Source organism: Zootoca vivipara, chromosome 10, assembly GCF_965207765.1.
Source record: "Zootoca vivipara chromosome 10, rZooViv2.hap1.1, whole genome shotgun sequence".
NCBI lineage: Eukaryota > Metazoa > Chordata > Lepidosauria > Squamata > Lacertidae > Zootoca > Zootoca vivipara.
Genome location: NC_142593.1, coordinates 15,095,475 through 15,106,490, shown reverse-complemented (window position 1 = coordinate 15,106,490; position 11,016 = coordinate 15,095,475). Strand labels below are relative to the sequence as shown.

The 11,016-nt window shown below is 43.3% G+C and overlaps 1 long non-coding RNA gene across 1 annotated transcript; it reads right to left on the bottom strand.

Moving 5' to 3' along the window:
• Positions 1–468: 468 nt before the first annotated feature.
• Positions 469–7,392, bottom strand: LOC148684376 (uncharacterized). The gene is made up of 3 exons (XR_015946142.1): positions 7,056–7,392; positions 1,797–1,906; positions 469–798 (listed from the first exon to the last, which is right to left on the bottom strand). It is a non-coding gene; the product is annotated as an uncharacterized LOC148684376 (long non-coding RNA).
• Between the last annotated feature and the right edge of the window lie 3,624 nt (positions 7,393–11,016).

Below are 11,016 nucleotides of genomic sequence, written 5' to 3'. Positions count from 1 at the left end.
AGACAGTCTCATTAATTTGATGGCTGAAGGTAGGCTTCTCAAACAGCAGGTTTCTTATCCCCTGGCTTCCCCCCCCCCCTCTTCTTTTTTTTTAATCAGCTAAAATAATGAGCTGGGGGTTGAGTTGCTTAACCAGGCCAAGAGAAGAAGAAAGCCGAATCGTCTTAAAGCACCAATCCTGGATTTAATAGTCTACAACAAAACACTAAGCAGGTCAGTGTCATGGTTCAGCAATTCCTAAAAGCCCTGTCTGTTTCTCAACAGCTTATCAGCGGTCAGTATAGAAGAGTTCCCAATGAGGGCTGATTTACAGCACTGGAGGGGGAGGGGGGCTTGCAGTGGAAATGAAGGGCGAGGATCGGAGTGTGCTGTCCGTTACACACACACACACACACACACACACACACACACACACACACACACAAAATCCAAACGAAAAAACAAAACCCTAAAATCTCAGAAAACGATTCTCCTCTTGTGATAGAGATATCTTGCCGTTCGCATTGACATAAACAGGTCACAGCGCCTAGGAACAGACGACTCAGCAGCATCCTGGTTTGTTTTTTTTCTGGGTCAGTGTCTGGCTTTATCTTGTTAAGCCAACTAATTGAACACAAAACCATATGATACCAAATGAGGCAAGTGCATTAAATGAGACAAGATGGGGGAGGGTACCATGGCGCTGGTTTCCTTTGAGTGGCATTCGGGGAGATTACATTTCCTTCAAATGTGCTCAGCGTAACGTGGCCATATCTATGCTTATGCAGTAGCGATGCACAAGCAGGCATTCTGTTTTTCCTGTGTTGAGGGGATGAGAAGAAATAAAGGCATTGTAGAATGGTAAACGATTGCTCCAGCCCCAAACTCGGCATGTGCCCTAACACGCCCGCAAAGCTCTTGGGCAAATAGCTGACCCATCCATTTCAATGGAGACAGAACTGCTTATTCAATAGAATACCCATTCAGCACTTCTGCCGCTGAAATTAAATGCAGAGATTACGGCAAATTATTTTATTTGATAAGGACTTTAACACCATGCTTCCCCCTCCCTCCCCACTCATTAGTTTCTTGAACACTCACTCAGAAATTTTTCTGTGCCATTTGTAGGGTTGCCACATGGTGAACCCAACGCCATTTGGACTCAATAAAAGTACTATTTTATTCGCAGTGTTAGGGCTTATTCACACTTAACCTTTTCCCACACTCTTTCCATGCAGAAAGTGTCTGTATCTGAGCAGTTCCCCCTGAATGCCTTGCCCCACGAAAAACCCACTCTTTAAAGCTGGATTGGAGCAAACGTCAGTTCAGGTTTTCTGGGGATTACTGTTTGCTCTGATTGCGCTTTAAAGAGCAGGTTTTCATGGGGAATGCTCTGGGGCAAAAAAAGGGCACAGTGGAAAGACTGGAGGAAAGGCAAGCTCTTACTCTAAAAGACCTTCCTACCTCAGTTTGATGTATTTGATTGTCTGTGAGCTCCAGGTGGGGTGTCCAGTTAGACTATATGTTTACGCCAGAAGATCCTGGAAAGCTCAGTTGGTCAGAGTGTGCTGCTGCTACCAAGATTGCAGGTTCAAATCCCTATTTGTGGCAGCTGCATATTCCTGCATCCTGCATTGAAGGGGGCTGGACTTAGATGATCCTCAAGGTCCCTTCCAACGCTACGACTCTATGTACTCCTACATTTATTTTAACACAGTACAGTATTGGGTTAAGGCTTTTCAATGGCCTGTTTTCCATTTCCTTGCCCTTTGGACCATCATGGTTGAATTAGAAATCTGCATTAGATCCAGACATACCTTTCTGCAACTGGAAAGGCTCCTTCTCCTTTTGTAAGGGGCTCCAATCTAGTAGAAGCTCTTTCTGGAGCACCACCTTCCATACTCTTCCAGAGGACCCTCCAAAGCAGCTTTACATGGGGGCAGGAGAGAAACAACAACAACAACAACAACATATTTATAACTCGCCCATCTGCCTGGGTTTCCCCAGGCAGTCTGGGTGGCTTCCAGCAGAATATTAATAATAACAACAAAAACAATCTTTATTACGGTCCATAGACCCATCAATTCGTTACAAAGCGATACCCAATAAGGACATCCTGCTTTCAGGTTTCAGAAGCATTTTGTTCAAACTTAGAGTTGGGATCATTGATTCTTGCAACCACTGATAGAAACTTCGCCACTGAGAATGTTTGTTCTAGCCTTCCAATAGGAACTTGACCGGCCTTCCAATAGGAACTTGATATAATACTCTTCCGATTTTCCTGGGATCAGGGCCAGCAAGGGTGAAATCAATTCAGCCCTAGCTTGCTTGAACTTCACACAGTGCCGCATATGTTTTATAGAGTCTGTGTCTTGGGCACACGAGCACAGTCTTTCCTGGTAGGGGACTCCTCTCATCCTACCCTCCAGCACTGCAGAGGGGAAAACATTCAATCTGGCTTTTGTGAATAACCTTCGTTAGTTTGGTACAGTCAGGTTTTTAATGTAAGCTGTTAACTTAAAGACATGCCCATATTGTACTCCTACTGCTCCTACTACTCACTGTGTGTATTATCCCAAAGTCTTTGCTTTAAGGTCTTTAGGGCACCTTCATAGCCCAGGTTGGGTGGGTGACAATAGCAGTGGCTTTTCTAGCCATGGTTTTCTGCCAATTGCTGACATATTCCTCATTGGTCAGGTGTTTATATAATCCCACCCCAAGTCCAAATACTGCAATCTTAAACCAATGTTTTAGTGCAGCCCACCATGCTTTTGTTGAAATTGGGCATTCACCCACTTCTAGTAGGAGTATGGAATTTCGGACACAATTGGGCACCTGAAGCAAGGATCGTAAAAGTTTTGCTTGAAAGCCCTCCAGCTTAGGCAGGTACCCATTATACCAGACAATTGCAGCATACAGGATCTGGGGGGGGGGGGCGGTTTTTTGCATTGAATACTCTTAAGGCTGCGGGTACATGCTTGCCATATTAATAATAGTAATAAAGGGATAAAACATCAAACATTAAAAACTTCCCTAAACAGGGCTGCCTTCAGATGTCTTCTAAAAGTCCGGTACAGTGGTACCTCGGGTTAAGTACTTAATTGGTTCCAGGATGCCATTTGCACCCCGAAAAGTACTTAATCCGAGCGACGATAGTGCACATGCGTGAAGCGACGATAGAGCGCTTCTGCGCATGTGCGCGAGGCAGAACCCAGAAGTAAACACTTCGGGGTCCACGGAGTACTTAAACTGAAAGTACTCAAACCGAAGCATACTTAAACCGAGGTATGACTGGAGTTACTTATTTCCTTGACATCTGATGGGAGGGCGGGTGCCACTACCGAGAAGGCCCTCTGCCTGGTTCCCTGTAACCTCACTTCTCACAGTGAGGGAACCGCCATAAGGCCCTCGGAGCTGGAACTCAGTGTCCGGGCAGAACGATGGGGGGTGGAGAAAGCAGGGCCGTCTTAAGCGCCCCTCGCGCTGTGGTGCGCCGGATCTCTCTGGCGCCCTCCCACCCCATTTCCCAGCGTGGTGGGCGCTGCGTGCTGCGCGGCGGGCGGGCAGGCACAGCGCGATTTCTCCGGCGCCCTCCCGCCCCGTTTCCCAGCGCGGTGGGCGGGTGGGCGCAGCGTGCAGCTGCGCGGCGGACCGGCCAGCCAGCGGGCAGGCGGAGCTTGCGGCGCCCTCCTGGCAGGCCGGCGCCATGGTGCCCTGCGCCACCCAGCCTATACGTAGGGCCGGCCCTGGGAGAAAGGAAAATTGCCCCCAGAAGAGCCTGGCCCAAGAAAATTCTGCTCCCACAAGCCTGGATCCAATCCTGCATGTTTTTAAGAACAACAACAACAACAAAGCACCATTATTTGATTTTTCTGCTTTGTTTTAAACAAACAAACAAACAAACAAACAAACAAACAAATGCTGCTCTGACAATAATGTAACATATCTTGATTTCCCTTTATTGCACTTTAAGTGGCCAGTGATGCATTTAAGAAATGTTAGACTCTGGGCTTACAGTGGGTGTGGGGCTTTTTCAGTGATGATGGGTTTCGAAAGGCAGCCAGTCAACCCAATTGCACTTGGAAGACCTCTTGCTCACAAGGGCTGAGTGGGGCCCTTGACTTCTGCCCCAAAGTCCTGGCCTGACATCACCACTGCATTTGCTGAGATCACAGAGCTATATTTAACACAATTATGCCGGACGTACCTTTGGATAAACCAGGACAACATTCCGGCGAAAACCCTCAAGTAAGCGAAAACATGCCAGGGGTATGATTTTAAACGGCCATTGAACAAGCTAGAGGTCCACACTAGATCCCATCAAAGTGAATTATATATAATCATACTTGCATTTTCCTAGTGCGATTAAATTTGCCTTAAACACACACACACACACACACACACACACACACACACACACACTTAAGTTGTGATAAAAATAACCCAGTCCAGGTCTGTGTCGATTCTTTTCAGTCTCTGCACATTTGCTATTAGCATAAGAAATGCTGCTTATAGCAGAGCCAGCCGTGCTTGAAATTTCTGAATTAATGGATTTGATTTCCTCTTGAGACAAACCACCAGCCTTGCAGTAATGGAAATAGATATAGTTGGTAAAACAAATAAAAGGCTGGCATGCCGATGAGATGAGTTTTGGTTTAAAATAGTAATGTCGTAATTGAAGGGAACAATTACAGGGTTGCTGCTGGGCACAAAAGGAGTGGCGCGTCAATGAAGTAATGTTGTTGTTAAGTGTGCAGTCATTTCACAAAAGTGCAAAACCGCAGATGTACTTCTCTGTATTAAAGAAAAACAAACAAAAACAAAACAAAAAACCCAGAAGGGGTGGAATTTGGGATTTCCATTTAGGCTGCCCGACAACGCTTCCTTAATTTTTAATTTAAGGACTATTCATTTTGACCTTTGGAAACCTTTCTTCTTGTAGACAAAAATAGCTTTTCTTTCCTTTTAAAAAAAATACTGCTTGGATCTTTGTAAAGCAGGATCCCTGGATGACTCACAATGGCAACTATGCTAGCCTAGCTCATCAGTTGTAGCATTTCATAAATGTAAGGCCCCATAAAAAGAGAAACATAACAGTTGTCAATATTCTCTTTTCTTTCTTTCTTTTGAAATTTTTTTATTTGGTTTTACAAGTATAAAATGATAACAATACCTATCCATATTTAGAGATCCTTCCAAATCTCTCGACTTCCTACCTTCCTCTCCATGGGTCCTATTGTCAACATTTTCAACTGCATACTATTCAGCAATCCATATTTTATGTCACTCCATTTTGTCCATCATATTTGCTATTGCAATCCTGCTAATGTTTCCATCTGCTTACAGTGGTCTCCCAGGTAAGTTATAAATTTTTCCCATTCTTTATTATTTTTGATCTTCTTGGTTCCTGAACTTTCCGATCACTTTTGCCATTTCGGCATAGTCCAGCAACTTAGTTTGCCATTCTTCTCGGGTAGGGACTTTGTCTCAGGGCTAGTAACATCCGTGCAGCTGTCGTCACATACATAAAAAGTATTTTCTGCTCCTTTGGAATGTTGGTACCTACAATACCCTGCCTATCTGGTGGGTTTCCTCAGCCACTCTGGGTGGCTCCCAACAGAATATTAAAAACGTGATAAAACATCAGACATTAAAAACTTCCTTTATTTCCTTGACATCTGATGGGAGGGCATTCCACAGGGCAGGCGCCACTACCGAGAAGGTCCTCTGCCTGGTTCCCTGTAACCTCACTTCTCGCAGTGAGGGAACCGCCAGAAGGCCCTCAGAGCGGGGCCTCAGTGTCTGGGCTGAACAATGGGGGCGGAGACGCTCCTTGAGGTATACTGGAGCTTGTGGCTCAAAGAGTGCTGTTGAAAAGACCCACATTCAAATCCTTGGTCATCTATGAAGAACAGTTGCTGAGAATCACAGGTGGGGAAGGACATTGCTGCTCTCAGGTTCTTCTTGTGAGCTTCTTGAGGGCATCTGGATGGCCACATTGTGAGAACAGAGTTGCGCTAGACGGGCCTTTGGCCTGATCCAGCAGGCTCTTCTTAGATTCTTATGTACTGTGCTAGTCAATACCTGTAGGAACGACAGCAGACACCACATGGCACATTTATTGTTCGCATATCAAGCAGGAACAGTTGGAACCTAAACATCATGTATGGTTGGATGGCGGTGTGGTTGGGTGGCGCTGTGGGTTAACCCACAGAGCCTAGGGCCTGCCGATCAGAAGGTCGGCGGTTCGAATCCCCATGAGCTCCCGTTGCTCGGTCCCCGCTCCTGCCAACCTAGCAGTTCGAAAGCATGTCAAAGTGCAAGTAGATAAATAGGTACCGCTACAGCGGGAAGGTAAACGGCGTTTCCGTGTGCTGCTCTGGTTCATCAGAAACGGCTTTGTCATGCTGGCCACATGACCTGGAAGCTGTACACCTGCTCCCTCGGCCAATAACGCGAGATGAGTGCCGCAACCCCAGAGTCGGTCATGACTGGACCTAATCGTCAGTGGTCCCTTTACCTTTATGGTTAGGGAAAGCTGAAGTCTTCCCCTTGCTTTTGTCCTCAAACTTCTTCATACCAGAACTGAACCAGGTTTGGGCATGAGCTAGGTTGGTGGAAAACACCATGGACAAATGAACCATTGGTTTGTAAGTACTGTAGTGGGATAGAAACCCATTCTCTGCACTTGATGTCCACACACTGTGGATAGACACATGGACTTATGAAACTTGGCTGCCACAATCTGGCCCTCAGCCTAACCTATTTCACAGGTAAGCTAAGTGATAGCAATGATAAAGCATGGGAAAGATATGTTTACCATTATTAATATTATTATTTTCAATATTGCTGTTATTTATTAATACATTGTGTGTGTGGTGTGTGTGTGTGTGTGTGTGTGTGTGTGTGTGTGTGTGTGTGTGAACGGCAGATGATTCCCACTCTATTAATGGTTTTGCATACATTTCCTAGAAGCACGAGGCAAGACTACATAGTATAAAGCAATGTGTATACAAAGGCTGTTTTATAGTGCTCTCGCTGAGATTTTACTACTTTCTTCACACTGTCATACTTACATAAATATACCAGCGTAGAACTGGGTAGGTTGCTGAATCTTCAAGCATTTCAGATGCTCGAGTACAAAAAAATTGGTTGTGTCTAGATTAACCTTCCCTTTCATGGATCACTGCCTTGTCGTGGCGAAGGGGCTTGAATAACTGAGAGAAGCTATTAGCTATGCCGTGCTGGGCCACCCAAGATGGACAGGTCCTAGTGGAGAGTTTTGACTAAACGTGATCCACCTGGAGCAGGAACTGGCAAGCCACTCCAGTATCCCTGCCAAGAAAACTCCATGGACAAAGACAACAGGCAGTTGCGGATATGCCTGGAAGCGAAAGGAAAGTCCAATGCTGTAAAGAAAAATATTGCATAGGATCCTGGAATGTAAGAACCATGAACCTTGGTAAGCTGGATGTGGTCCATGGGGTCACGAAGAGTCGGACATGACTAAATGACTAAACAACAACAACAAGATTAACCTTGTGAAGAATATAGAGAACCCATAAAATTGACAGATCAGGAAAAAGTATAAGGAAAAGAAATTAATGAATGACAGATGCTATTTCGAATAAGATAGCTAAGAACTGTGCGGGAAAGCGGTGGAAGTCCTTTACTAAGAGTTTAAATAAGATCTATATATTGAAGTGACTGAAGTACAAATTCAGAAAGGTTTTTGGTGAAGAGAAGTAACTTGCCATTTTCTCTTTTCTTCTTCTCCTTCTATTTTTTCTATCCTTTCCTTTTCCCCCCTCCCTTTATATATCACACATCTATTTATCCACTTTCTATCCTTCTTTCTTCACTTCTTAGTCTTTAGCTCTCATCTTTTTAGAATTTATTGCGGAAAATATGATTATAAGTCTGCATATAGTATTTTGTACGGTGTTATGTATTGTTTTGTATTTTCTTTTTTCCCCTTTTTTGCTTTGTAATAATAATAATAATAATAATAATAATAATAAGACTTCCCCTCCACACACATAAACAAATTAGCACCAAAGCACACCCTCGTTTCCAGTGTGTTTACTACCTTATCTGACATTTTAAAAAGAAATGTTTTAAAGCAGATGATGTGTTGCCACCGAACTAAGTACACACTTAATCTGCAGAGGAAAATAAATGTCTGACAGGAAGATTTAGATCTCCCTCCCTTACCCACTTCCCTCCGACATGGCAGCATAAATGTTCTTCTCCCGGTCCCCCAATTTGACAGAGTAATAAAAATCTCATTATCTCTGAATAGGCAGCAATTTCGTTATCTAATCTTTTTACCAAAAGGTTAGTTAATTAATCAGAAACAAATCCTGATTATTATTTCAATAGAATTAGAAAGACAAATCACCAGAGTCGAGCTAAATAGGGCAGGCCTGTGGTTTAACCCACCTCATTTACATAGAAATACAGGGACTGTCAGGCTGAGGAGCGTTGAGCAAACAGCCCCAGGACCATCAGCCAGCAGCAGATGGTTTCCTCTGGTAGCTAGCCTTTCCTCTCCTCTAATGCCTGTGATCCCGTTACTTCGCCGGATCCGTTACCAGGGTAACTGTTAAATTGCTGTGAAAGGCATGGTAATAAAGTAACCTGTCACGCTGGCAATAAAAGCCGCAGAATTTTCCTGTTCACTGAACTTTTCAGCTCATCAATACTCACTTTATGGCGAAATTCACCAGTCCGTACGGGTCAGCGGCAAGGATTGTTCTATGAGCCTGCTGAAAAGGAAACGAAAGTTCATGTAAACACGGGGAAGATATAATTAAAAAGCTGGACAAAGAGCTCTCCCTTTACAGTCTGCGGGAGAAAGTCAGGAGAGGGCAATTACTAGATACTTCAGCTGCTCCTTTTTTAAAAAAAGAAGAGGAAGGATATAATTGTTCCATCAAGGAAGAAAAGTAAATTCATTCAGGATACATTATCTGTTTTGATAATGCGTAACCATTTTAAAAACAAACAAACAACCAATGGAAATGTGATTTTTTAAATAAAAAACACACCTGCAAACAACATCCCCAATCATGCTTATGCATGTAACGACAGCCACTAGGCACAAAAATGGAAGGAAGATGAAGTTCCCACCAAGAAGAATGGATAAGTAAAGTGATGGGCTGTGAGGAATGGGCAAAGCTAACAGCAAAAATTAGAGAACCTAATGAAGATTTGTTTTGTGGAAGAGCGGAGGCCTTTTGAGGATTATTTTAAGAAATATTATAGTACGATGAATTCACAATCAGGATTTGAACTATGAGCAACAGAAGGAATTAAGAGATTATTGTATGGCGGTTATGGTAGAAGAGAGAGAAGATAGCGTGCAGCAAGGGGGAGAAATTGAAAACATCATGGATGGGATGGGAAGTCAACAAAAGAAAAAAAACTTATGCATTGGAGTATATATGTGAATTTTTTGAACTTTAATAAAATATCAGATGGGAGAAGAAGAAGAAGAGGAGGAGGAGGAGGAGGAGGAGGAGATATCTCTAATGATCTAATTCCAAGTATCACTGTAAAATGTATTTTGATCTCGTTATTCCCCCCTCTAAATGTAGTTTTAGTGAATCTTTGTTTAGAATTGCACTGTATTCTTGGCCATAGATTTATTACCGTGTGGGATCTTTGCGAACCCTTTTCTGCAGCTGGAAGGCAAGTGAAAGTGCTGTCATCAGTTGAGGCCGCCTAAACCACACGAAAGCATCCTTGTGTTCATTAAGTATGTGTGACTTATGCTTCAAAACCCTCTGGGACATTGGACTCTGAAGCAATTCCACTGTTTCAATCTCTGGGGGCTTCCAAGCAATTTCCAGGGAAGGAGGCTCCACGTTTTATTGGTTCTGGGCACGGTGTAAACAACCCAACTGAAATAGAACTTCATTAAGCAATATGATCTCTCATGAGGTACCACTTTTCAAATGGCTTCATGTCAATCGGAGGTATGGAGGAACATTCATGGCTGGTTGCTGTTCTGCAGAGTGCTTTTCAGATTAGAGGCCAATGACATCTCTTTCTTTAAAATAAAGGTGGCTGCTTTTTTAAAAAAGTGTGAATAACATGACATATAGTTTGTCTCAGTGTCTTCTGAATCCCAAAGTGGAGGGATTTCAAAAATCAGGGGCCACCATCAAACCCATGTTGCCACCCTTTATGTGCACGCATGTTTCTGCTCCCCCACAAAGTTATCAGAAGGTGTGATGCATGAAACCCACAGAAAAATGATAGCACAAAACTCCCCTGATTTTCTGAACTAATGGGGTTGCCATTAGCCGATTTTTTTTTTTCTGGAAGCAATTTTCACAGAAAGAAGTGCTACCCTACTGCTAGATTTGTGGCGTTTACATTGTGAAAGATCACACAAAATGTGGAAATAATCAGCTAGGGAAATGTCATGGAAATGGAGTAAAATGTTGTCTGAATGCAGTCTAAGTGCATTCCTGACTTTTCCTTTGCATTAAGAAGTTGGAGCTTTGTGAATTACAGACCTTTCTTTTGTTGCTGTGTAGGCAGCAGGAAAGGGTGCCAAATTCAAAAAGTGCTGGCATTTTGATTCAAAAGAGTTACATTCCCACTTTTTATTCATTTTAGCTTGAAGTTTCTTGAAGTTTCAAACTGCAGTTTGAAGTTTTCTGAGCCTGAAGTCCTATATAGGTGGGTGTGGTTTGCCCAAAATAGTCTGGTACAGTAGTCCCGTTTGCTAGAGGTTTCATCTCCATCAAGCAAATAATAATAATAATAATAATAATAATAATAATAATAATAATAATTTATTATTTATACCCCGCCCATCTGGCTGGGTTTCCCCAGCCACCCTGGGCTGCTTCCAACCGAATATTAAAAACAGTACAGCATCAAACATTAAAAACTTCCCTAAACAGGCCCACCTTCAGTTGTCTTCTAAAAGTAAAATATGCAGGCTTCAATTATCCTCAGACTGTCTGGCTAAAAATGTGTTCCAGTCATGACCCATATTTTAAGGCATCCCCCAAAAATAAG